The sequence below is a fragment of the Lepisma saccharinum genome, chromosome 9, assembly GCF_977018435.1.
Source record: "Lepisma saccharinum chromosome 9, izLepSacc3.1, whole genome shotgun sequence".
Classification (NCBI taxonomy): Eukaryota; Metazoa; Arthropoda; class Insecta; order Zygentoma; family Lepismatidae; genus Lepisma; species Lepisma saccharinum.
In genome coordinates, this window is record NC_139237.1 from 49,575,714 (window position 1) to 49,599,335 (window position 23,622).

Below are 23,622 nucleotides of genomic sequence, written 5' to 3' on the forward strand. Positions count from 1 at the left end.
TTCGTCTTCGTGTATTTCATATATGTTGTGCGTTTCGTTCCAACGTGCCAGAGGACCTCCCCCATGGCGCAGTGGAAGCGTCATTGCCTTGTAATCAAGGAGTCCCGGGTTCGATACCCGGTGGAGACACAAGTGGTTCGGATCCCACTTTAAACTGTAGGTCCAGTCCCGATTAGCCTTACTGTGCATAAAGTGGACTTAAAACACCAACTCAAACCAAACCAACGTGCCAGAGGAATGTTTCCTGCTTTCTGGACACCACGATTCGATATCAACGTCATGGTGGGAACGCTAGCTTTTCTGCCGTGAGACCAGTACGAAAATTCGTTTATCTGAATCGTGCAATCGAGGAGAAACTTGTAATACGGATGATAAGGATGTAACATGTACAGTTTGTTACCTTCGACGAACGTGGAGATTCTCTGTTGATTGGGTACGCTGTTGATTTCGATGGCTTGCAAGGTGAACAATTTGGCGATTTTAGTATCGACGCTGAGCAGATTACTGGGAACGTGTCCAAGTTTATTTTCAATGGGCAACAAATGCTCGACTATGGTATCCGTTATGGCAGAAAATGACGGTTTGATTTTCACTTCCACGTTCAACTGCTTGTAGTTTTCGTTCAGTTCTTGCAACTTGGCACCGAAAGAGGCCAGCGTCGATTCCTGCGTGGATTCCAGCACTCCAACTTGATCTCTGATGTTGACGACAATGTTCTGAAGGTTCTCAACTTGATTCAATTTCGAGCTTTTCTCGGTAAGATCGTTCACGATGCTTCGCATCTCTGTAAACTGCGTGTGAAGATCCGTGACGCTCTGCGAAGTGGGCAACGTCGACACCAGCGAAGTAATTTCATCTCGAATCTGTTCCACGTTTGCCGTTTCCGTTTCTAGTCGTTTCAGCATTCGAGATATGTTCCTTTTCAAAGCGTGTAATTCTTTGGAGGTGGGGAGATTGGCCACCGTACTTTCGAGATCGCTCAATGAACTTTTGATGTCACTCGAATCAGATAATGCCGTCACTGCCGTTTTCAATTTTTCCAAATCTTCCTTCGAAGGTACACTCGTCTGTAACGATTCCAAGTCACCCTGTATGTTGTCCAGTACGTGATGAAAATGAGCAAGGTTCGATTCGTCGTTCATATTTTCTAAATATTCGATCTTCTGCTGAACCGTGCTTAACGTGTCTTGAATACTCGTCAACGCGCTTGCTTGAACGTGAATATTTTTAATTTCTTCGTTGATCAACTCCAAAGACGCCTGAAGCGTAGCGATGGTGGTTTGAATGTGTTCGAAATCTTGATAAGCCTCCAATTGAATTTTTATGTTCGCAACGCTTTTACTGATGACCTGCAGTTCGTCTGACGATGGTAGGTTTGTCATTGTATCTTCCAAAGTCTGTAACTTGGATTTAATTTCTTCCAACGTGCTGGTGAATTCTTCTTGTAATTTAGAAACGACGACATGCAAGCGTTCTACATCGATATCATTCACAACGGTTTGAAGTTCAGAGAAATTCTTTTCAATTGCGGAAGTTCGTTCTTCGATTTCGAGTTTCAATTTTTCCAAATCTTTCGATTGAAATTGCTGTAATTTGGCCAAATCATTTTGAAGCGAATCCACGCTCAACTGTATATTTTGAACGTTGTCGTAAGAAGGTACATCAACATAATTTTTTATGAGAGTTTTCAGTTCGGAATCGATTTTCAGAATAGGATCGAGACATTGCGTTTGGAGCGTAACGATTTCCGATTGTAAACTATTGTTTAAGGTATCCTGCAAAGCAATCAAATCGCTCCTCAACTTTTTAACTCGAACGTCGAGCATGAGAATCTCTTCTGCGTGGTCTACACGCTTGGTGTGGCCGAAAATGTCGTTAGGCATTATGGTTATTTATAATAGGATAGGTGATTCGTAATTCTACGAAGAGAGGAATGAGTTTGTCGTAATCTCCGAGGAGTTGAACGTAAAGATAATCGCCTGCAGACACATCGTATGCCATGTTAGAAAGCATCTTGTCGTGCTTCATTCGAAAAATGTTCTTGCCGGTAGAAATTTTGATTTCGCCTGCGTTCTCCGGATTCACGGTGATCCGAAGTTTCCCGTCGATCGGAATTTCGTAGAAATTTAAATTGTTGTTGAAGACGTAAAAGGTTTTACCCACGTCCTCGTCCAATTTTGTCCAAATGCTGTTGAGGTGAATGATCAACAGGCCGTTGAGTTTAGATAACATGGAAGGTAGAAATTCATGATCTGTCGTGCGGTGTACAGTCTCCATTGTTGTTTGCTTTCGGAAACCAAAGAGATTCATTGTCCTTGCTAGTTATTTATTGTGTATGAGACAGTTAAATTATTTTTTTTAGTTATAGTTATTTAAGTTTATTTTTTTTCATTTGCATTGCCTACAATTTTTACTAATTTCTAAACGATAGTGCCCCCAAGGCAACGTGTAGATTCCACAAGACAAAATACATCTTTTATCGTCATGCGGATCTAATGCTACTTTCCTAACTTTGTTTGTGGTAAGCACGTGGTCTACGCTTTGTATCCTTGTCTCCAAACGTAGAATCCTCGACTGTGAATAGAGGCAATTGATGTAATCCTCGAACACAAGCTTGTTTTTCACTGTATTTTTACCAACACCTTTGGCTTTTTTGATGATGCTGGTTTCTGTTTTCACCACATACATTTTGGAACGTAAGCCGGCAAACTCCAGAATGATTTCTCCGTTGCATTCATCCTTCATTTTACCAAGCACTTTTTTATTGCGAGAAGGGAGATCAAATCTGTTTGGTTGAGGGAAGGAAGATGTGTCGAAATGATCAATCATTTTCGGTTGTTTCAAATTGTTGTAGAGGTCAGATGTCTGTACGGAATAAATAAAACTGTCCGTGTCCGTGTACAAAAGTGTTATATTTTCATTATAGAAGGGTTTCATGACCTTATAATGAAATTCAAACACATGCAGTTTAGATAAATCCAAAACCGTCGCCCCCACGTAGATTGGTTTGTTGAAGTTGATTATTTTTTTATCCATCACAAACAGGGCCAGGTTTTCATCATATATATTTCGTGATTTGAATGTCGGCGATGCTATCAATTTTCTACATTTATTTGAATCGGGAACTAATCTCACGTCCACGTGCTTACTGACATTCTCCATTGTTTTTCCGTAAACAGCATTATTCATGAGTTTAAAAAAATCTTTATCTAAATCTGACGTGGCGCGTGTTCTATGATACGTATTTTTTTCAATGTAAGGTTTTAACCACTCGGAATGTTTGAATTTCATTATTCTTCTCACATTTATTACTTGAACTCCCTTCTCAGTCAAGAATTGAAGATTTTTGTAATGGAGAACGTATCTCTCTTTCCTATCCAATGTTAACAGAAGCTTACGTTGATTTGAATCAGGCGAACATTTTAGTTCGGGTGCAGGAGGTAGATCTTTGAAGTAATCGTGTAGATGGTCGGGGAATTCGAGGTCCACCTCTATAAACAAGTCAAATTCACAGTCGTTGAAATTATTAATGTTAATGGAAGTGGTATCTACCCATTCGAACCCGCCGTAAGGAAGTTTTTGTATCATAGCATGTCCGTATAAATTATTTGCATCCACATAAAATATGTATTTCGATTGTTCCTTAGGATCGTATTCTTCTGTCATGTGAACGTTATTTGCTTTTGCATGTCTCTGTACGCATTGCACCATTCCACCTCGTATCCCCCTCTCGATAAAATATAACATGTCCACGTCCGGTATCAATTCGAGTTTTATTTTTGTCTGTAATAACATGGCAGACCACGCTAAGCCCGAGAGACCGTAAAAATATGCAGGATCTAATTTGTAAATATTCGCCGACGTTTTCCTGAATGCTTGAAAAACATCCGCGAGTATTGTCACGTCCAGTTTTAAGTAGGCATCGTGATAATCGCCGAGTGTCCTACATCCTAATTTGTCCCACATCCGTTGCGCGTGTTCGTATTCATCATCCGTGATTCCTTTCTCTCTGAGTCGACTGTAAAATTCTTTTTGAGGTGGAAGAGTGTCGTCGTTAAATTTAGAATTATCACTAACATATTCATATGGATAAATACCTTTACGTCTAATCATTTCTATGTCTACGGTGGGAAAATTAGCTCTCGTTATTCTAAATTGTTCAGCCGAAAGTTTGCTTGCAAGAGCGTCCAAGCTGGCAGATAAAAATCTGTAAGAATCTAAAAATCTCATCTCCACAGTTTCGTTTGTTCCCGGAATCAATACTCGCTTGCTGACACTGATGTACCTTTCTTCATTCTCTGCTGGAATATTTATTTTTTGTCTATCATATCCAAGATTCCGAATTAAGAAATGGAAGTCGTAACCGCTGCCATTATGAAGGTACATGGGGACAAACGTAGGTTTTTGGATCTTTAGATTACACGTGTTACAGATTCCACCGATGTAGTTTCCGGTGAAGTGATTATGGTGAAATACTTTCCGGTTCTCGTCGGTGAAACGTTGATCGCACACCGGACACGTTTCAATGTTATTGTGAGATTGAAGTTCATCGCTGGATAATGGAAGCATTGGTTTCGATTCGCGTAAGAGGCTGCCAATGGTCTCAACCTCTCCAACCATCTTTTCAAAGAAATGTTTGATTACGTCTGGTCCTCGGTAAACATACGGTTCATCTATCCTATCCTGTCGCACAACACCATATTCGAAACTCGAGGCTTCGTGCAACTGATACGGTCTTGTGGAAGAAAGTTCGGGGTCTGGTTCGCAGTACGACAACGGTTTGAGAAAAGACTCAAAATCAGCAATGATGATTGCGGGATGTTCCAACAATGCCTTATGCATCCTAAATTCTTCGACCTCTTTTGATTTCGGCATCAACATGCGAGTCGGTCTGTTGTCACCGCAATAAATTTTATGTTCGGCAAGTTTATCGATAGCAATCTGACGTCCGGTGTAATTTTGATAATCGACTTTTTTTATCGTTGAACGTGGTTAGGCATCTCGGGCAAACTTCGATGTTGTTTGCATACTTGGTAGTTTGACTTCTGACTAAGCGTGATAGTGAACGAATAAGACAGTAATGGTGAACACTGTCGTTTGAAATTAGAAGAAGATTAATCACACGAGCATCATCATCGTCGACATCGCTTATCCTGACGGGATGCACGACATGTTTATCCAACCTATAGGAATACACGTTGATGATTAAGCGTTTTCCTTCTGCATCTCGTGCTCGTGTTTCGAATTTTGATATATCAGAAATGGTCATCGGGTATTCGATGCCAGACATTGCATTTTCCAGTTCAGGTTCATGCTGCTTGTAATGATAAACCCGTTCTGGATTATTTGACCAATGAATCGGGTGAAGTTCCGCCAACACACACCAAAGAAAACACTTGTTATCGCTGTTCTGTATATATAACACAGCCCTCTTGTGTTGAATGTTCGGTGGAAGAGGAACGTAGCTGGATGCGCGAAGAGGCGAGAATTGGTTCACGTAAACGGTTAACGTGTGAGGACTTCCACACAGAGACCATCCCGACCCTTTAGCCTCGAAATCGTCATGTTTCTTAACCAGTTCATTTGAAAGATCAGAATAAAATTCGTCCAAATTATCGACGTCCGCCAAATGAAGAGCCTGGTTTTTTGTTCGATGATAAAATACTCTTGTTGTACCATCGACTTTTTCGTATTCGGAAAATAGATCAACGTATACTTTTATGGAATTATTTTCCAATTTATTTTTTAGAATATTTATCACGGATGTTTTCGTTTCACGCAAGAAACTAAGAATGTCGCAGCCTGGTTCCGAAGTAAAAGAGAAATCCTGAATATGACGGTTGAATGCAGATCTAATTGGTTTTCGTTCATCGGATAATTTAACTTGTTTGGAAGTAGAAGCTTCGGTTCCTGGATCATCGATTTTTCTTTTCAATGTTCCTTGTTCGGTCGATGGTTTGCAAATTTTCAGGTGTTTACTTAAATTTGCAATGCTGATCATTTTTCCGCATCGAGCACAAGACTTAGAAGGTAACGAACGATTTAAACTCGAAGCTGTTTCGTTACATCTTGCCCTGTGCTTGCTAATATTAGTTTTAGATATTAATTTTTCGCAAGTAACACATTCGATCAAACTGGTGGATTCCATTATGCTTTCTCCAAAATCACAGAAATCAAAAAGTCTAGTATATTAGCGATACAATTTTCAGCTATGTTATTTATATAGAATTTCTTGGGTGTGAATACAAAAACGCACGATCAACCCAAATTTCAATGAGATTCTATTTACTAGGAAAAGTACGTCCTCAACGCGATACTCGAGACTTCCGTGCAACAAAAATACATATCGATCTGCATGGGTTCGGCTGTTTCGAACCTTCTACGCTTGGATAGCAGGTACGAAGGCAATCCGCCCATCATCGAATTGGTGAATTCTGATTGGCTCCTCTCACGGACGAGAAGAACATGCTTCACATGTTCATCGCGTTGCTGGAGATTGTACTCGAATGTTTCGTTTTTTTCGATCTTGTACGGGCTTCACCATCTTGCGCTCTCTGCCAGCATCAACTTCGATCGTCCCAGGGGTGCGGACCACCTCCTACCTGCACTTGCGAGGCGCTGAAAGCCGTCGCTCTCGGGTGCATCAACCATTTGGACGTGGGAGTCCTGCTCGAATTGTACGAAAAGAATATAGCTTACGTTTCGAATCACGAACACATAAAGCAGCTCGTGCAGAAATTGACCGACACGTTCTTGATAGCCGACGAGAAGACGCGGACGGCCAGGTTGCAGCAGATCATAGCCGAAACCGTAACCAAAGAACTTTTTATCATTTCGATGGGTTGGGCCGGAATGTGTACCCTCTTTCTAAAATTAAATGCAGATCTGCTCCTGATGTACGTGTTCAGGTTTCAAGATAAGAACGTGGAAAAATTATCCTTGGATAGAAGATACATCGTTTTCAAGAATTCTGCGACTTCGAACTTGAAATCGTTCAAAACGGTTGTTCCTGCGTCAACTCTCCGAACAGTACAATAAGAAGGGTAGGAAAGACAGAGGAGACGACGAACCAATTTTAACTCTGCTGAGAGAACGCGTTACGACTTTTTCCGAGGCGTGCGTGAAAGAGGCCAAGATCGAAATTCCGAAAAAGCCGGAGGATGTGAAAAATCGAGACCCGACCACGACTCTGTTGAATTTCGCGACCACGTTCATAAAATCTATCCGGGATCAGACGTACGCGCTCGTGAAGGACCACGATCCCCCCCCCCCGGAGAGCCAGGTAGTACTCTTCCGCTCTCCTATTTGTTCAGTGAACATGAAGATTTTTTCCCCCTTCACACAGCACAGTCGATTTCAAATACCACTACAATACCATTTTCTTTTTGCATCATGAGGAGAAAAACATCGTAGCAGGGGGGGCCCAAAACCATCGTAGGAGAGGTCCCGTTAGGTCGTAGCGGGGGGGGCCACATTGTAGAAGATCGCACATGAGAGTTTTAAAAAAAACATCGTATTTTAGGTCGTGGCAGATTACGATGAGAGCAGAAGCCTATATTAGCAGGTCGTAGTAGATTACACTGAGGGACCTTACAGTAAGAGGAGACAGACTTATAGGTAAGTCATTTCAAAAGTAGGTCAAAGGGCGAGGTAGCATAAGAGCAAAATTGCAGGAGGTAAAAAATAGCTTAAAAAGTGTTGCCAGAGTTTTTTCTGTCCACTTTTCTCTCATTGTAGGTTAGTTTAGTCCGTAAAACTTCGTAAAATAAAAAGTAGGTCAAAGGGCGCAGCCAGAACGTACCATTCCACCTACTTGTAGATTAGTTTAGTCCGTAAAACGTCGTAAAATAAAAAGTAGGTCAAAGGGCGCAGCCAGAACGCACCATTCCACCTACTACTCTAAAGTAGGCCAAAGCACGTAGAGGCTCTCGTGTAGTTTAGCACGTAATACAAAAAAATGAATAGGTTAAGTTATATGACGTACGATCGTGGCATTCGTACCAAGTATGAGTGGGAAAAATTGAAAATTGTACTAAAACATCGCTAAACGCTAAAACATCGACAAAAAATTGTCAAAATATGTCAAAAACTGATATTCAATTGATAAAAAAAGAGGATAAAAAGGACTCGTACCAAGTATGACTTAGAAACAATAAGTTTACACTACTAACAAGTGCAGATGTTTTCCCCTAATATTCAAATTAATATTGACATTTTTCATTTGCTTGTTAAGTTAAACTATTTCCCAGCAGAACGCACACGATAATACTCAAATAATACGCCGCTCGGCGCTACGCACGTGAAGAGTTCGTCGTAGCATAAACAAACCAACAGCAGACGCCGCCAGGTTGCGGAAGACTTTAGCCGGTTGTCATGGCAACGGTGACGTCACCTAGCGTTGGAATTGAACGGGTGTCGCTAGGTGCAGCAGTTCTCTCGTCGACAGAAAACATTGCATCCAGTGGTTGTGGCAAAATCGTTGCGTTCTCGCGAGATCTTGTTCCGCATGTGTGTGTCGCGTTTCCTATCGTGTGTTGTGTTCATGTGTTGAGCTGTGGTTTGTACAATGAACCCAGTAAATGACTTAGTGTGTAATTTGTTGCAGACCATCTTCCAGATGGACGGATAAAGACAAAAAAGACGTTTTAAATTGTGGGGGACCCACTGACACTTACTATTTGTTTTTCATTGCCTATAAATGTACTTCTTCACCTGTTATTTTAGGCACGAGACGCTACTGTTGTACAGAATATCATGAACATACTAAAACTCAAAACGGAGCTATAGATTTTATATAATTAAGTAAAATCCCCCATTTAAGTTATTATCCTTAACCTATATAATGTGAATCCATATCCACAAAACCACACACACACTTATCTGATACAAACGTTATAATTACGTACATGTACCTTGTGGCGAGACAATGTTTTATATTTAGAGATAGCATCAGTCAATATAGCAAAAATTTATAGAACGAGAGATATTTAATAACGTACACGTTTAACATTTCAGTGCACGAAACCAGAGAATCCAGGTGATAATGAAAGTAATTGTTGTCCTGGCGACCATTGCTCAAACTTTCGTAGTGAAAAAGATGACGAATACCATTGCTTTAAGTTCGTGAGTATGGAAAGCGCTTACTCTATCGTATATTTAATATTAAGTAAAAAAAACTTGTTACTGTTTTAATACATAGAAACTAGGGCTTAGCCGATACCTGTGCCGATGTATCGTTATCGGAAAGTGTCGGTTGGAAGTTAATATCTGTTACCAACGAACTCTCCTGGGGTCTGGGTCAGTGGCGTAACTAAGACGCTCTGCGCCTACTTGCAACTTTCAGATGTGCGCCTCTACTCGTTTAAAAAACAAAGTTCTATTTTCTAAAATATTAATTCATGCAAACATTTATATTAGGTACATACAAGATCCTAAATCACGAAGCGCTAAAGGAAGATTTCTTCTCCAAGGAGAATAGATTTATTTAGCCATTTTAATGCCAGGAAATTCGTGCCACATTCACGGATTAATTTACTTGAATGAAGATCGAACATGCAGGAAATTCCACATCGAAAGCATATTTTCTTCCAATGCATGGTGGCTTAACCTGTTGCACAGGAGAACAGAGTGTTGGTAATATGATGATTGGGATGCCTTTGAATCCTCCGTAGTGGAGTCACGATATCATCATCGAACGTGTTTGAGTCCTGGCGTGGATATTTCTTAGGGTGACTTTTATTCATCCTGTCAAAGGGAACTGAATTGGATTACCGATGAAGACAATTAAGGGATTCCCTATTAGTTGATTTTTTTATTGTTATGCCACATTTTGGCTAATCGCGTAGATGAGAATGAGTGACGATATGGTGAAGGGACATTCTCAAAGAAAAACTGAGATCGTGAGTCCAGCATTCATCGCTCTCGGCCATCGAGGCGCACCAGAGATGAAAACTTCTCATACAAAACGAATTTGGAAGAATTTGTTAATCAGTTTATATATATACTGTACATATATATTAGTTCTCCGTGACATACTTTTATGGAAGATGCACCTATGGGAAACCTATTCTCATGTTTGGCAATGTGACTTACGGAGCTTTGTTTCCCTATCGATGTAGTAAAATCCACCGCACTTGGCAACACTGCAGTGGCTACGCCAAGCAACTGCGTCACACAGTGTTAGTAGGGACGTGCATTTGATTGAAAGAATGCACAGCGACTTGCTGGTCAGCTCAGGAGCGCCGGTACGTGACGGGAAGGAAACCGAACAGGAACGATGTGGCAGGTGGTAAGGCAACGTCCTGAAAGGAGTGATTGCGCAGATTGCATGACATTTTAGGAGCGGTTTCTCGCAAAAAAAAAAAAAGAACAGGGCGCAGTGAGCAAGGAAAATTGCCCCTCGCACTTACTCAAGTGTTGAAACCTTCTTTCAAGGTCTCGGGTTCGATAGCGAAGGCGGAACAGGTTCGGATCCCACTTTAATCCGTTTAATCCTTTAGTCACGATTAACTTTTCGGTATATAAATGAACTTGAAACAAAAAAGAAATTTTAATTCATCATCTAGTATTTTCTATTTTCACTTTGAACAAGTTGGGAAATGACTGAAATTATAACTTTATTACTAGAGTAAATAAAGGAAGAATGGTCCTTTGCAAACTGGCCCCGACTTCATTAAAAATATCTTCACGGAGAGAAGATGGGGATGGCTGTATGGCTGTGCCAATCACTCCACCATGGATGTCGCAAGAGACAAAGAAATATTTCTGAATGAATTCAGTTTATCAGGGCACAAAATGTCCACGTATTTCACTATTTGCTTCACAACAAAAATAGGCATTCTCCCCTTTCACTTGAAATAAATCACGTTCCTGTTCTTAAGTCCTGTTCTTATTCTCACAATCTTAAACTGCATTTGGTACATCCTGTCACGTTTCGCTCGCTTACCGATCGTTGGTACTCCTAGTAGATACCACGCAGTGTTTCCGCTGCAGACAGAGTGAACCACGCGTTGGGGGAATGCACATAAGATACGCTTGAATGATCAAATTCAACACCGCACTAATCAGCACCTCGTTTACGAGAAAGCTTCCTCCAGACACAAACAAGACACGCGGGAGTTTAATCACAACAGGCAACAGCTTCTGCGTAAGCGCCTCTCTTCTTACTTCTATTCGCTACTCGCTGCCTAGCAGAAAAATTTTTCCTAATTAAATTAGGCACACACAGCAGGTCTACTACGAAGATTTTCAGCGAGAAACGGTATCACTTGCAGAGACGATTCCACACAGGTAAAACAGAACCAGCGAAACATCAGGCGAGGCCAGGACAGTTTGGTAGCCTCCGTGGCGAAATGGTTAGCACAGCGCGCTACGACGCCAGAGGTCCCGGGATCGAGGCCCGGCTAGGACATAGATGTTTGTGTTGTCCGTAAATGAGAAAACTGAGGAAATTTGATACGTATAAGTTACGAGATAAAGTGTGAATGACGGGGATACCACCAGATAGGGTATTCCTTTTTTAAAGAAAAGTTTTATAGCAGTGGCACGGAATCTCAGAGACTCGCGTTCGAGTCCTGGTCGAGCCTGCATTTTTCGCTGGAAATCTGCGAATACTTTCCTCGTTTCTCATTGGCACCGAATCTGTAAAATGATCGCTAGCGCAGGAGACGTGACGGGTTGTAAGAAATGCTGTTTTAGACAGCGACACGGTTGTCTGAAGCTTTACCAAGAGACTCAATTTCTCTCAAATCAAGCCCTTCACAATCAAGAAACGGACTCATTGGCGACACACAGTATGCACGCTTACCTCCCACAGACATCAAGATATATTTGAGCTACAGGACTAACCTCCCAATCACCTTGCTTAACGCCACACCTTTTCTTTAATGGAATGCGAAAATTACCTGTTTGAGACAAATAGGTCACTTTAATGTGGTGAAGTCGAGGCTTGTTTCATGAGAAAAGGAAAAGCTGTTTATCTGCATATGTACGACTATAAAGTCCTGCAATCATGAATTCTACGTACGGCCAAAGTGGGCCGCTGTAAAGGATGCTGTGGGCCGAGAGTTTGACATGGCTACCGTAAAGTAACAGTTGAAAACGTTAATTCTATTGGGAAAAAGTAAGTCTCGTACAGTTAGTTACTTTTAAAAGTAACTAGTTCCAGTTACATTTCCTGAAAAAGGTAACTGTTACCTGTAACTAGTTACTTTCCAAACAATGACATCAACGACAAGTAATTAGTAGAAGTTCAGGTTTCGTTGGGAATAAATATGTAACATTGACAAAACGCTTTCCAAATACAACATTCGTTATGGGACAGCTATACTTTCTTCAATTGTATGTGTTTGTTTGTGTGTGCGTGTATGCGTGCTTGGATGCCCTTAAGCTGCATCGTTATATTTTGATCTACTAAAGTAGCTTTTACTTTACAGAATCCCGATTACTTTTGAAGATGCCAATACTGAGGAATCAAACAAGCACTTTCGGTGAATTCATAATGGTTGCACACTGCACAAAATGTTTGTAAGAAATTTATTTCACAGCACAATTTACACTATGTATTGGAACATGAAATAAAACGCACATTCAAATGATTACATTTATTTCTTAAGGAATTTGAAGACCTTCCTCACCCGAAAACATAATAAGAAAAATAATTATTACATAAGAATCAGAGTGAATGAAGAATAAATTTATTCTAAATTAATTTCGAAATATTAGTTCCTATCTGTCAAAAGGAATATGATATTCCTCATAGTACTTTTCAAGATACAAAACCTCGTTTATTTGTTGTTACAGAACTTCAGATTGTATTAGCTATTAGGGTTGAATTAGAATGTCACCAGTGCATTAGTAATAAATCAGGAAAATATAAAAACGAACGTAGCTGGCGCCGACTTTACAGCACAGTGATGACACAAGAGGAGTGCAGGGGCGAAAACCCCCAAGTCATACACTCAGGTTCCCCGTTCACTCCCTCAAATTGAAGTTAATTAAATATCAAATAATAAGAGAGTTCATTTATAAGAGTATGACGATTTTCACATTTTCTAAGTGGTGTATTCTGAATGATATCAATTTTCCTGCTTCTAATACCAACTTGACTAACAAATATTAATTTCTTTTAGTATATATATATATATGTGTGTGTGACATAATTTCAAGATTCGGGCGCCGACCTGGGCATACGCGATTTCTCATTCATTTATGTCCTGTAATCGTTGCGACTAAACTTAATTTTAACCAGTTTTAAGAACTGGAAAAAGGCGTTGAATGTGGATGGTTATAAAACATCACAAACATTCTGAGGACCACCAAAACATCATCTGCAGTACGGCTAAATTATTCTAATCGTGGGTCGTTAGTGACAACGCTAATTAGGAAAAGACGTTGAAAGGTGATTCAAGATTTGGTTGTTTGGTCCATTTGGTATTTTACGTCCAATTTATGCACAGTAAGGCTAATAATACAGTTTAAAGTGCTTCCACCGGCTATCGAACCCGGACCAAAGGTGATCCAAGAAAACCGACACTGCATATCAGTTGTTGTGGATGCATCGCCTTTTCTTACTATTCAGGGAGTTGATATTCGAGATGAGGAGTGTAATACAAACGCAAGGTTCATACTCTAATTGTAGTCTCTGTAACAATACCAGTTTCCAATGCAGTGTGTGAAAGAACCTTTCCGTGATTCAAACCTTTCATTGCTCGAAACAGGATGCTGGATGTCAGCTGGATCATTTCGCTGTCCTTGCTATTGAGAAGAAATATTAAGTCCTGAACGTACCGAAGGTGGGCAATGGGTTCTCCAAACCACATACAGCAGAATTCTCCTACAGGAGAATTGCGCTTCACTAAGTGACTTCTGTTGTTTCTACTACTTAAGAATTCTTCCAACGTAATGTTTATTTTGCAAGAAAATTAAACTCTCCGAAACATTTTTCTTGTCATTTATATTATCTTGTAACTTGAATATTTATATCATTAGTTTCATCTCAAAGAAAGACGATGAATTATAAAATTATAAACGTCTTCCAATACTAAAATAGGCCACTAGAAACAACGCAACTTGCGGCAGTTCCCACGAATAAAAGAAATAATTAATGCCTTTATTAAAGCGAATCGTATGGAGATAAACTCGAAATCAAGAAGTAAATTTAGGCAGTAAACGTCCACTCTGAATAAAGAACAAACACAAAACACCATACATCAATATAATAATCATTATAATTATTAAAAGTATTATTATTACATATTATATTTATTTATAGTGTTTTCGGGGTTTAAATGTGACTGTCCCCCTCCCCTAACAATATTTTGTCGCCATCCCAGTCACTTCTCCATTCCCCGATAAACACTTACTTCGTGTGACATTGACCACACTCTCTTACGCTTACAAATAGGCCTCCCCGATGGCGCAGTGGTAGATTCCTCGCCTTGTAACCAAGGGGTCCCGGGTTCGATACACGGTGGAGGCACATAGTGGTTCGGATTCCACTTTAAACTGTAGGTCCAGTCCCGATTAGCCTTACTGTGCATAAAGTGGACTTAAAACAGCAAATCAACAACAACAATTCTACGCTTGCAAAGCAACATTATCGCTGAAGGAAGACATTTTTAACAATGTTGAACTGATATCAACTGAAAATAAAGTATTGCATCTTCGAATTCTGGTTGTTATTTTAGTGAAACATTTCCACCTGGTGGCAGAAAGTTGAACAATTTATTTTTCGCGGACATTCACTTCCCCATGATTTACATGCATAGGCTATACAAATTTGTATAACCAGTTTCACCGCAATGCGTTGCTTCAAACGGGCTCCATATGGCTCTGAGTATATTAATTTTGATTGTAACCGAGCAGTACATACTTAAGATTGAATATTTGGAACCAACATTTGAAGAAATTAAATAATAATGAGGCCAATTTAATTATCTGATAATACCTGAAATTATAAAGGAACTTTACAATGTAAGTAAGAGATTTTGGCTATGCCAAAGATAACTTGATATTTAAAATCAGTTAGCCTGGATTAGCAATTTGCAAATTGCAAATGTATTATACCATTATTTTCTTCAATCATTAATTTTAGTGCAGATATTGGTTTTCAACAATATAACGAAAAAAATGTTAATCATTATTTAACGACTTCTTGAAAACTTTTAAATGCATTTCTTCTTTTGCTGTAACTTCAATAATCGTATCTAATTTTCTAAGAAATATAATAATATCTACCTGTAAGAAGTTTAAGTCACTAAAGGAACTAACTATACAAATGATGGCTGCTCCCATAAAAACCCAAGAATAATGGCAAAAGAGGTACTTTACATAATTATATCCCAGCAACTCAACAATCCATTAGTTTTATTTCGAAGCATTTCCATAGAAATATAAGTTTCTTGAAGATTTTCGACACGGATAGCCTACATTTCAAGGTAAGAAGTTCAAATATAAATGTACTCTATTAACTTCGCATTAAGTTTTCTAGTACACTATATTTATCATTATTAATATTCAATATTCAATTCATAGTCGAAACCGGTAGATGACGCTTAGATTGTCAGCTGCAAAAGTCTAGGTGGACTTTGGTTTTCATGAAAGTATATACATTTTCATGCCTGCAAGGGATGGGAAATTGGAGTTAGATTTTGGAACTCATTGTTCTGTCATATCCAGAAGTTTTCCAGATACTTGACCACCCCGGTCTCCGGACTTGAACCCATGTGATTTCAGCTGTGGGGATTCCTGAAATCAGGAATCCGTGCCGGGTCGGGTACCCTATTCTACACCCTCGAATTTTGATTTTTTTTTTCTTTCATTATGAAGGTTATGTGATCCTATTTATGAATAAAAAAACATTGGAGCGCGGAAAGAAGTATTTACGACTCTACAGCCGTTTAAAGTGGCGATTTTGTCGTTTGCAATAGTTCGGACGTATTTTTAACTATGTTCGCCGCGCTTTCTTTTTTCGATGAATTTAGGGGTGAAATGAGTGCTAATGGAACCTAACCTAACAGGCCTAACCTAACCTTGAGTGAATGGTTTGTGGGGCTATCCGTGGATGGTTTTTGGGGCTACGAGTGAAAGGTTTCCGGGCGTTATCGCACATTTACCAAGGCATGTTAGAAATTGGTCGAAGTAACCTGCCCCCAACACTATTTCTCACTGTTTTCCGCATCGACACATGAAGATACAAAAAATGAAGGCTAAAATTAAACCAAAGAAGGTAACTTACCTCTTTTTACCAAGGCCAGGTATTGAATTGTGGGTCGAAATTCAATTTGTAAGTCCAAAAATGAAGTAACTCTTACGTTGAAAGTCCTTGTTGGCCTTTTCCACAGAATACCAACCTCCACTCCCTTCCCATCATAAAAATTAGAAGTCGCAAATTATCCCATCCCACAAGTCATTTAGAAAAAGAACCCTCCCCTTTACGGCATGCAGTTGCGAAAATAATATTATTATTTCCAATTTCTGAAGTCGCATAAATGAAATCGAATGTCTGAAATGTCCAATCTGCCAATATATCACACAGAGAACATATCGCAATCGGAAATGTTCCTATTGCACAAGTCAATCATAAGAAGAAAAAGAAAAAAATCAGACGTGAGCCTGTGACATAAATTGATCATCCGAAATCTTCAGACTTGCGCCTGTGACATGAATGCATCATTCGCCATCATAAAGTTGTGAAAAACCTTTTTGACGTTACGCAAGGAATGTTAATTTCATAAAAAACGTAAGTTTCGTAGCACGTAGATCTAAATAATTACTTTCCGCGCTATTTAGAAACATCGTTTATTATGAAGAAGTAATTTTTGTAACGAGAATATTTGAAATGTGCGAAAAATCGAGGGTGTAGAAAAGGGTACCCGAGCCTCCGTGCCAAGCTTCTGAAGAGTTATCAGAAGGTACTGGTCAATGGGAAGCTCTTCCACTTTCTATACTCATGGATCCATGGTTATTCAACAGCCCGTAGCTAGGCAGGATTGTCGTTCTGTGCCCTCCTCGACCTCTGGCACTGCCAAGCAGCGACAGTTTATGTGTGTCCCATGATATTTTCTTCTTATTCCATTTGCTTCTGTTTTTTTACATCCTACAAATCTTGAAATGCATCGTCTATTGGCCAGGATTCGTAGCGTTCGACCTGAATATCGGGAACATGGCTCATGGTCTCTGTTGCACGACATTGCACCCGTGCACAAGAGCAGGTTGGTACGCCAGTGTTTGGCCATAAAAGGGATAGTGGACGTCAATCTCCACATTTAGCTCCATGCGACTTCTGGCAGTTTCCAAAACTGAAATTGGCGTTGAAAGGAATGCGTTTCGACACCATTCCAGACATCCAAAAGGCTTCGACCCCGATTTTGCAGGCAATTCTGAAACTGGAGTACCAAGATTGCTTCACAAAGTCCTACAACCGCTTCAGTGCATGTATTGACTCACAAGGTGTCTATTTTGAATAAACGTTATTGTAAAGAACCAGTCCACAACGTCTTGTCTATCATTTCTCATTACTCCCTTTTCCCACTGGACGGACTGTGTAATATAGGTTATATTTCAAGATTCGTAGTTGGCAATCAATATTTTAAAAGAAAGTTGAGCATATTGAAGAATACTTAAATGTCTTAATGTCTGAAGAAAATGTACTATCACTACTACTTTGGGAAACAGAAAATTCCAGCTGGCCATCGTGCCAAATTGGTTAGCACATCGCGCTACTACACCAAGGATCCTGGATTCGAATCTCGGTCCGGGCATGGGTGTTCTTTTTGGGTGTCCCTTCATCCATTTCATCATATCATCACTTATCCTCATCATTGGGAATAGCCAAAAGTGACAAGTGCGAAGCAAAACAAACCAAATCAATCAATTATTCAAACAATTCCAGCTATGTGATATGCGAATGTGAGAGATCACAGAGAGAAAAACATTTCGGATCATGTTGAGGAGGAATAATGATAAGATATATTTTCGTGACGTGGTCAAACAGGGAACGTCATTTAACGAGTTGAGTGGTGACTTTATTTTCGCGTGGTGACCCCAAATGGAAGTATATATACTCTGTCCCAGCTAACTGTGGAGCAGGTAAAGGAAAACAAGCCTCTGCGCAAGTAGTGACGCGAGACTGCTCCATCAATGAACACGTAAGAGAAACGGAATTGGGTGGAGTGGGGGGAAGCGACTTCCTTCCCAGCAGCGTGTACTGCTTCGCACTGGCCACTCGATTTCCTTCGCTTCTCTGGCGCTATGCGCGACCTTGCTCCACAGTTAGCTGGGACAGGGTATAGGGTTCACTTCATCACGTGCAAATCTTCAATGAGAACAAGTGTAGAGTAACACCTTGTATGTTTCACTCCCCCTTATCTCTCACAAGTGTTAATTTCTACGTCTCATATTCTTTGTTTTTTTTAAATAGCTTTTAATGGCGTTGTAGACTTCAGCTTCCCTAGCGTATCTCTTGCTATGGGCCTATGACGGGTTAAATGCATCTAGAAGCAGGGTGTTCCTTCGAGTTACAATCACACGGGACATTGAAATAACATACTCTACAATTTCATGATCAAAGTTTCTTGTTTCGAGTCCCAGAATGGGTTCTCTGTATGAGAACGTCCATTACAGTTAATCATAATTAATTTTCATCGTCGCTGTTAGCCAATAGAAGCGACAAAAGAGGCGAAAAAGAGAAAACTACATACTAATCATAAAAACCAACCTATTGGCCAGGAAAGAAAAATATGTTCCACTTCACCTACATGGATAGTGTCACTTTCACGGTTTAAGCTCACTATTCCTCCTTCTGCGGAAACACAAGACGTTCCAGCCTACTATGAGGCCACCTCAGACGTGGGAAGCAATTAAGGACTTTTATATAAACAACGTCTTAATCTTACACAGTCAGAAATCCATAAAACTTCTGCTGAACGTAATTTCATAGAACTGCATTCACAAATAAAAATCTTGCTCGAGTAAAAATTGTATTATAAATCTTGAAAATATTGCTTCAGTACACTAACTCAATCATTCATTTTAAATTAACTTACATCAAACATCAAAATCAATTAATCACATGGACTAGCAACCAAAACTAAAAAATCTTAAGGCTATACCTGCCTCAAAATTAGTTTGGTATTGAGAGCTGAAGGAACACGCGTCACGGTGTTTGACATATCATGCGGTACGATACGGTACGGTACGCAGTGCAGCCGTCTGACGCTGTGTCGAGGAAAACGTGTTATGAAAAGGAACAACAATGATGAAATGTGTTATTGTTTTTCGAAGAAGACAACAACAATGATGAAATGTGTTAATTTTATTCTCTCTTCATTTCCATTTCCCTACATCAACGAATTAACGAAACGAGCATTGTTTACTGGTTACCTTTTCAATCCATTCTGAAAATATTGAATATATACACTTTCAATAATCATTTCTTTCCGAAGTGGCAGTTAAAGTCTGCCCATCTTTCAATTATAGCGCAACTGAATTGCACAAAATCAAGTTGCTGGGGCTTCTGACTTTCACGCGGGAGACTCGCCGTGGTTTGTGGAACTCTTTCCAATATCCCAAGCAGGCCTCCCCGATGGCGTAGTGGTAACGTCGTCGCCTTGTAATCAAGAGGTCCTGGGATTGATACCCGCTGGATGCACATGGTACAGTGTTCGGATCCCACTTTAAACTGAAGGTCCAGTCCCGATTACCATTCCCCTGCATAAAGTGGACTTAAAAAAAAACAAATCAATCAATCAAATATCCCGAGCGGCTCCGGGTCGACTCAGCCCAAGTGAGTACCTGGGGCAAACCTGGGGTAAAGGCGGTTGGTGCAGTAGCGTACGCAGGATTTTATCAAGGGGGGTTATTTCTAAAACTTTCTCCAAATCCACACTACCATTGTTTTATTATACTTTAATTAAATAATAACTCATTTAATTAATAATAATTAATTAATAATACTTATGATCAATTACTTAGCTCAATTACTACTAATAATACTACTAATACCACTACAACTATAAAGTAGTAGAGATCTACATATATATAGTATTTATAAAAGCAATAGAACGAAATTACTTTCTAGTCATTCGATTTTTATCAAATTCTGGGAGCATTTTTTTGTTTCTTTGTAACGAAATAATTGTCTGGTCAACGAGGTGAGACATTTTAAGTGCAAAGAAAATCCATAAAAACAAGAAAATATATTAAAATGAATTGAAATAATCAAAGTATGAACTCATCGAAGGAGCTGCGGTGGTCTGGTCGGTAGAGCGCCTGACATCCACGTGGAAGGTCCGGGTTCGATTCCCGGAATTGGTTGGAATTTTTCCGGCTTCTTCCCCGCATAAATGTCCCCGATAATTCACATCTGGATTGTCTCGCTGTTCTTACCAATAGCTAAGCTTATTGTCGTTTGAATAATTGTCTAGTCAACAAGGTGAGACATTCAAACGTGCTGCGGTGGCGGACTGGTAACTGTATTATTGTCCGCCTAGCCTTTGTCTATACATTAGCCGATTACAACAAACCAAGAACTTTCTTTACTTAATTCTCAATGTTCACACAAAAAATACATCTTCATTGAACACTGGCGTACGTAGAGGGATGGCCGATGGTGTTCCAGCCCCTACCGAAATTTTGAGAAAATCAGAATTTTCAATTAAAAATCCGTTAAGAAGTTTGAAAAATCAAAATATGTAAATTCAAAACCTCTTTTAAAGTGAATCCCATTACCATTTTTGTCTGAATACAATTTTAATAGACTGTAAAGCTCCAAAAATACGAAATATTTTATTATGCATCCTGCCCTCCAAAACGAAGTCATGTACGATTCACATTTACTATTCCAGCCCCTCCCGAAAAAAAAAATCCTGCGTACGCCAGTGTGTTGAACATTGTTGCAACTGAGATACAAAACAACTTTTTTCTCTTTTATATCATAGTTACCCTTATATTATATTTTCAAGAATTCGTGTTTATTTTCAAGGCATTCACTCTGATAGACGCGTGTGTTTGGAATGCAGTGCTTTTCTCGGTGCTGCATGGGAATAATAAGTCAAATTATTATTATTAGTAGTAGTAGTAGTATCAGTAGTAATAGTAATAGTATTGTCGCAGAACTTTGACTGTGATAAATTGGCCATTTTTATTTTTTCCCACAGCATTTTTTTATAATGTTTCACAAGCTCAGGGGGGGTTCAAACCCCGTAACCCCCCCCTTGCGTACGCCACTGGGTTGGTGAACCACATCACCTCCATAATATGGCCTAGGTCGAGGTCGAGAATGTGTGGAGCCCTACCTCCACATCCCCATATGCCTCCATACTTTACTTTATTTCGCGTCCATTCATTTTTTTGTATGAGAATCCCAGAAAGTTTATGACTGTCCTTAAAGATGTTTTCCCACCTTGAAAAAGTCTCGAATCTTTCAACAAAACGCGCAGTTTCCCAACAGTGGGATGATCTTTCCTCCTATCATAAGAGTAAATGTGGCGACGAATAGCATCTTGCTGAAAGGTATCTAAATTTGTCACACGTTTTCTGATATTCCTCTTCTTTCCTGGGGTTTCCAGTTTTGAAGCCTCGCATTTATTTATTTATTTATTTATTTATTTCTACCACATTATATTTTTCCTTCCCTGTGGTAACAATAGTGTTCTTAGACACGCCGACAGCAGCAGCAGTCCTGTCCAGAACTTTATTTACAGAAATGATTGAACACCATTGTTTTTCTCTTGTTCAAATTATTTGCGCTCAGATCAAACCATCTACTCCGTTTGGTCTTTGAGAGGAATTCCTTTTTTTTTTTAGTACATGGCCTCTTTGGTATATTGTCATCTCGAGTATTGCCTCCTTTGCTTGACATTCTTCACACAAGCACACGACATACTCAAGCAAAACACAGAAAATTATGTACCAAAAAAATAACACACTAAAACAACACGCTATATACAACAAAGAATACTCTAAATTCAATAAACACTAAACAAACGGACCGGTTAAAATATCACAGCACCGCAACGCAACAAACAATACTTCCTCTCCCAACAACATGAAAACTGGTCGCAGGAACAATCACCCGATAAGCAGCAACACCGAGATAAACGTTTTTCTGTTGCTAGGTAACTACGGCTGGAGTGAAGCACTGCGAAGATTTTGATTGGCTCGCATGCCAGCAACCCACCCTCCAGCGGTGACGTAGTCCCGCTTTCTCCACGTGCTTCACAAGCGTCAATGCCAAACTAATTTTGCTGTAAGTTTTGCAAGATCTGAGATTTGCAACTTTAGTGTATTTACAGAAGCTACTGAACAATGGCGGGTGTTCTTCGCTGTAAATTATGTTTTAACCCTGCCGCTGTAATTTTTAATGCAAACGGTACACGGAGAAAGTGGCTCATTTTACGACACACCGCGGAAACGGAGCTTGCAGTTTGAGTTTGGAGGATGCTTCAACACAACATACTGAGGCATCGGTTAATTTCTCCCAATGCCCTCGACGTACGTTACATACATCAGCACAGTATATACAAGGGAGAGTCAATTGAAAACATTAATTTGCTTTTGTTTCATATCTAGTAGATTTCTGTCTGTAGGTTTGCACAAGTTTGCTGCCTTTTAGTACAGACCTATTGCTGATCTACATACAGTTTGAGTTAGTGCCTGTATACCTCAAGAAGTCTATGGGTCAACCATGAAGTGCGACTCGGATTAGCATGAGGGACCGAGAGTCACCGGGATATAGCAAATAACAAAACGAGAGGTTTAAAGTTCATAATGACTGTAAAGGGCCGCTCCGGTCAATAAAAGGAAAGATGAGATATAACTGAGTGAAATGCTCTCTCCACACATATTATACCTGTCTGATGTTCTCGCTGAGTAATGTCCTAGACTTATCTAACAGGCCGTGTCCATAACTTGTCAGAGTTCCAACTTCGACTCTGACTCACGCTCCTTCCTTTATCCCGCACTGAGTGTATCGATTGAATTTGTAATCCACCTGAGAGAGCTGTCCTTCCGGACTTCATGTTTTATACTGCTCCCGGACTAGAGGTTATTTATTACTCCTCATGTCCTCTATCGGTGAGGTGTACATTCGTCACCATCCTTATAACCTCAGCACAGAGGTATTGGGAAATGCGGGGCATTCCTGGGATAACGAGAGGCAGTCGACGGAAAAGTCAGGTTAATGAACAGTGTAAAGATATCATTAAACGAGCCTATTCTCTATCTTCACTCACTTATGAGCCATTGCGAAGGCGTTTTCACCCACATGCTTGTGAACTGGGTCCATTGAAGAACTTTCTCCTCCACTAGGAAACTTGCTGCTGTGGTAGGCATGCACACAGATATTGATTTCTTATTTACCAAAAACTTTCTGTCAGTTTTAGAGTGACAGAGGGAAAGAAACCACTCCTCTTCACTGGTGCAAGTGTGTATACGAGGCGCCATCTTTAAAAATGACAAATCTTAAATGATTAGTTTGGCAGCCATACGATTATCTTAGAATAACAGTAGGAACCTCATGTATATTTGGCTTGCATACAGTCTGTCCTGTATTTCTTGTCGGACTTTGAAGGTTTTCATTTGATTTGTCTAATAGAGGTCTCCGTTTGTTTTGTGTTCAAC

General features: G+C 39.8%; 1 long non-coding RNA gene across 1 annotated transcript in view; it reads left to right on the top strand.

Moving 5' to 3' along the window:
* The window catches only part of LOC145992662 (uncharacterized), a 39,757-nt gene extending 27,161 nt beyond the window's left edge, over positions 1-12,596 (top strand). The window contains exons 2-3 of the long non-coding RNA XR_014442194.1: positions 9,016-9,123; positions 12,435-12,596. This is a non-coding gene — a long non-coding RNA (uncharacterized LOC145992662). The remainder of the gene's footprint in view (positions 1-9,015; positions 9,124-12,434) is intronic.
* The last annotated feature ends 11,026 nt before the right edge of the window (positions 12,597-23,622 follow it).